The 5,324-nt window shown below is 44.0% G+C and overlaps 1 pseudogene; it reads right to left on the bottom strand.

The window, feature by feature from the left end:
* Nucleotides 1-1,093: 1,093 nt before the first annotated feature.
* LOC103742223 lies at nt 1,094-1,688 on the bottom strand (annotated as a pseudogene).
* Between the last annotated feature and the right edge of the window lie 3,636 nt (nt 1,689-5,324).

Below are 5,324 nucleotides of genomic sequence, written 5' to 3'. Positions count from 1 at the left end.
ATATAGGACTGGGGCTTCCTGCCCACCTCCCCCACCCATGCTGGGGTTTTGTCCGGATTGGGTTTGCACAGGTCTTGTGTATGTTGTCACAGATGCCGTGGGTTCACATAGGCAGCTGCCCTGTGGTGTCCAGACAGCAGCCTTCTTGTATTCATCCACCCTCTGGCTTTTACGATCTGCCTCTTCTGCAATGTCCTCTGAGCCTTGGAAGTAGATGGTACAATATAAGCATCCCATTAGGGTTCAGCACCCCCACAGTCTCTTACTCTCTACATATGGACCATTAGTGGATCTCTGTGTTAATCACCATCTGCGACACAAAGAACCTTCTTACAGACCCTGAGGGATAGACCCACACTCAAGAACACTTGGAAAACACAGATTAGACCTTTACAAAAACAAAAGACAAATAGTACTAGAGGATATGAAGTCAGGGGGTAGGAGTTATAAAGTGGGAGGGGGAGCTCTAAATACGATTAAAATACATTGTATGAAATTCTCAACTCAATAAAAATATTTTTTACACACTATGAAATTGCTTTCATGGTGGTACTGTTGTGGGGAGCTTCACCAGAGAAGGCCATTCAGACAAAGTCTTGCTGAATGAAAGTTCTTACTGGCCAGGGCTACTACACAAGGGTGTCAGAACCCAAGTGGGTGCACCAAGCCATCCCTAGGATAAGCTTTTATACAGAGAAACCACAACCAGAGGTGAAAAGCTTAAGTTCTCAAGCTTTCAGGTGGAGAGCCCCCTTAACAATTCTGATTCTATTAAGTAACAATTACTATTTTGCAGAAGCAAGCCAAGCATAACCCACAGAAGCCATAAATCTGCAATTCGCAGGTGCACTCTGGAACAATCTGACCTGTTCCCAAGACAACCAGAGTCCAGCTGACATGCGTTCCCATACCCTGGGCCAACTGCCTGATAATTTCAGAGACTAGAGTCAGCCTAAACATTAACATGGCATAGCTGTGGTCAAGAAGGTGTCCTATTACAGTATCTGTACAAGCAATGTCAGGTCAGGACAGCAATTGGACATGGCTGGCAGACAGACTATGAGTGAATAAAGGTTCACATTGCTCCCGTGCTTTAGCTGCTAAGACAGCTCTGGACCACCTCCTCCTCAGCCTCCTCCACAAACTCTTCTTCCTCCTCAGCTCTAGCATCCTGGTACTCCTGGTCGTTCATGTTGCTCTCAGCACTGGTGAACTCCATCTCACCCATGCCCTCGACCGTGCACCAGTGCAGGAAGATCTTAGCCAAAACAAGACTGTGAACTGCTCGGAGTTGCATTTGAACAGCTCCTGGATGGTTGTTCTGTTGCTGATGAAGGTTGGTGACATTTTTAGCCCCTGAGGTGGAATGTCATAGATAGCTGGTTTCACATTGTTGGGGATCTGCTCACCAAAGTATCTGCTGGTTTGGTTTGGGACATTAAGCATCTGTTCATCCACCTCCTTCATGGACATGTAACCTCTGAACATGACAGCCATGGTCAAGTACAGCCCATGGGGGTGGGTCGCAGGCAGGCTTTAAGTTCTTGCATCAAACATCTGCTGGGTGAGCTCAGGCACTGGGTGACCATGGTACTGCTGGCTGCTCTGGCTGGTCAAGGGGGCAAAGCCAGGAAGTGCAGGCGGGTGTAAAGGCACCATATTCGCAGCCTGCTTCCAAAGGGCAGCATTTAGCTGGTCAGAAAATCGCAGGCAGGTGGTTACCGCCCTCACAGTGGCAGGCACAAGATAGTTTAGGTCACCATTAAGTGGGTGTAGTCAGCTTTAGTATTTTAAGTCAATGTGATAGCAAGGTTCGTTATCAATGCAATAGGTCTGATCTGTGTTTTCAACGCTGTGTCCAACACCTTAGGAGGAGGGCACTATGCTGAAGGTATTCATGATTCTGTCTGGGTACTTCTCCTGGATCTTCTCAATGAGGAGAGCACCCATCCTAGACCAAGTCCACCAACCAAGGGAGTGGGAGAGCTACACACTATCTCAGCATTCAGCCTCCTTCTTCACAACGTCCAGCACTGAGTCAATCAGCTCTGCACATTCTGTGTAATGCCCCGTGGCCCAGCCCCATGCTGACACAGTTATCAAAGGCCCCCGAGTGAGTCCATGGTGCAGTTTTGAACACATAACAGAAGTATTTGTAATAACCAAAGAGTACAACCAATGTAAATATCTACCATCCGATGCCTAGATAAGCAACACATTGTAGATTCATATAATGAGATATTATTTAACTGTGAAGAGGAGAATGTGGTACACATGGAAGATATTAAGTTAAACAGAAGAACCTAATGTTTTGAAGTCTAATGTTCTGAGATTTCACTTATATGAACTATTTGAAATAGGTAAATCTGTAGATAGTGAAAAGTATATTCAGGGACAGGGATCTCAGGATGAAAGCAGTGTTGAAAGTGACTTCGGACTGATCCGGGGTTTTCTTCAAGGGTGATAGAAATGTCTAGAAATCAGTGGTGATTATATAATTATGTTAATATACTACAAGCCACTGTGTACTATAAGCTGGTAGATCTTATTTATGAGATATATTAATTTACATTTTTCATAAATTTTTTTTAAATCCATCTATAGGGAACAGTAGGTACTCAATAAATCTACCAATTTTTGGGGGGGGAGTTCACCAGCTAAAATGGCCTGTGAATAGACACAAGTGGAATAGATTAGAAGATGGAGCAATAAACCAGGGAAACAGCATGATTTTCTAAAAGATGGCATCTATCTCCTTTGGCTTTCTGTTGTTGTGATAAACACCATGACCCAAAGCAACTTGGGAAGAAAGGGTTTATTTCAGCTTATAGGTTATGGTCCATCAAGGCATGATGGAGCAGGAGCTCAACAGGAAGCTGGAGGCAGGAACTAAACCAGAGATGCTGGAGGAACGCTGCTTACTGGCTCCCTTCTCCTGCTCACTCAGCTCACTTTCTTATATAGCCCAGACCCACTTCCTTATAAATGGCACCATCCACAGTGAACTGGACCTTCCTGCATAAATTAGCAATCAAGAAAATGCCTCACAGATATGCCCACAGGCCAGTCTAATGGCGGTAAATTCCTTAGTCGAGATTCTCTCTTCCTAGGTGTGTCTAGGTTTGTGTCAAGTTGACAAAATTGACTAGCACAGTATCATTTAGAGTCAGCAAAGCAAGCATGGGAGAGTCACTAAAGAGTGTCAAGATGAAGCTCAGTCAATTAGGAAAGTAAGTCTGTTTCACTTCTCAGACCTTATAATAATACACTTTTCATTAAAGAGCATCTTTGGGGGAAGATAGCAGACTTGAAGTGCCTGTGTGTAACTCAGGAGGTGTTCATTTGAGAACAGATTCTATTCCAAAGGGACAGAGAGAAGAGCTTTGGAGACTCACAAAGTCAGTGATAAGATGCCTGAAAAGTGCAAAGAAAAAGACAAATGGCAAATGACCCAAAGTAAGAAAGGCAAGCAGCACATGGACCAGCTGTGTGGCTGTGTGGCAGGAGGAGAAGGAGCAGAACTCTCACCCGAGAGGAAAGCCAGGCCTGCTGAGAGGACACTGACAGTCCTACCCACATGACAAGCCCACAGTCCCTGAAGGCTCAAATCCAGTTGAGGAGTTTTTGATTCCAGCAGGTCAGCAATGGAAAGGAATTCCATTCTGTCACTCTGCAACTCAGATAGCAGTAGCTGGGCGCCATCTTCAGAGTAAATCTGATATTTAAAACCAAGTTAGCCTGAAGGCCTCCAAATAAGATGCAAACACAAGTCATGGGGTCCGAATTTAGCTTGAAACAGTCCCAAGGGAGAGGGGAGTCATCCAGTTAATAAGTGAGCTAATGGAGTGAATAGACAGTTCTCAAAAGAAGAGATACAAATGACCAATAAATATTTGAAAAAATTTCAACACCTTTAGTCATCAGGGAAATGCAAATTTAAATAGCTCTGAAATTTCATCCCATTCTGGTCCAGTGGTTATCATCAAGAAACAGATGACAGCAAATGTTGGTGAGCATGTGGGGAAAGAAGAACCCTTATTTACTGCTGGTAAAAACGTGAACTTGGGCACCTACTCTGGGAGTCAGTACAGAGGCTCTTACGAAAACTAAAAATGGAACTACCATAACCCATTCATACCACTCTTGTGTATATCCAGAAGGACTCTAAGTCAACAGACCACAGAGATACATTCATGTCCGTGCTTACTGCTGTGCTATTCAGAAGAGCTAAGTTATTAAACCAGCCTAGGTGTTCACCAGCAGAGCAACGGATAGATAAAATGTGATTTAGATATAATGACCCTTATTCATTCATAAACAAAATCCTAAATCATCATGCTTGCAGAAATATGGATGAAACTGGAGAGTATGTTAAATGAACTAAGCCAGATGAGGAAGCTAAACATCATTATGTCTCCTCTCATAGGAGGAATTTAATTTTAACCTGTGTGTATGTGTGTGCAGGGGGTGAGTGACAGGAATCTCAAGAGAGGAGAAGTAGGGGAAGAAAGAGTAATGGACTATATGTGAGAACAGTGGGGGGGTATGTGAGGGAAGAAGGGAACCAGCATGAGTGGAACGGGGTCGGGGAGGCTAGAGGAAAGGGCAGTTGGAGAGGGGGATGAATACCAACAATCATAATGACATATGTGTGTGAGAATGTAATAATGGAGCCAGTAAGATGGCTGCATGGGTGGAGGGTCTTGCTGCCAAGCCTGACAACCTGAGTTCAATTCCTGGAACCTACATAATAGAAGGGGAGAACCAACTTCTTAAGTTGTCCTCTGACTGCCACACGTGCCCCACCCCACAAAAATAAATAAGTATATGTAATCAAAATATTTTTTAGGGTTGGAGAGATGCAGTTAAGAACACTGACTGCTCTTGCAGAGGACCCGGGTTCGATAGCACCCACATGGCAGCTAACAACCGTCCTTAACTCCACTTCCTTCTGATCTCCTCGGGCGTTACATGACACGGGTGCACTTACGTACATGCTAGCAACACACACATACCATTAAATAAAAACAATAAATAAAATAAAACAAATATTTTTTAAATATTTCATTTATTATTTTTATTTTGTGTGTATGAGTGTTATGTCTGCATGTAAGTAAGTGCACCTGTGTTGTGCAATGCCTGCGGAGGACAGAAGAGGCTGTCAGATTCCCTGGAACTGGAGTTACAGACAGTTGTTAGCTGCCATGTGGGTGCTGGGATTTGAACCCCGGTCCTCTGCAAGAACAGTCAGTGTTCTTAGCCACTGAGCCATCTCTCCAGCCCCAACAATTTTTAAAAAAAAAACAAAAAACAAAATGCCAGGC

This window comes from Nannospalax galili, unplaced genomic scaffold (assembly GCF_000622305.1).
Source record: "Nannospalax galili isolate Female #2095 unplaced genomic scaffold, S.galili_v1.0 scaffold781, whole genome shotgun sequence".
Taxonomy (NCBI): domain Eukaryota; kingdom Metazoa; phylum Chordata; class Mammalia; order Rodentia; family Spalacidae; genus Nannospalax; species Nannospalax galili.
The sequence above is the reverse complement of the archived record's forward strand: the minus strand, read 5'-3'. Positions and strand labels throughout refer to the sequence as shown.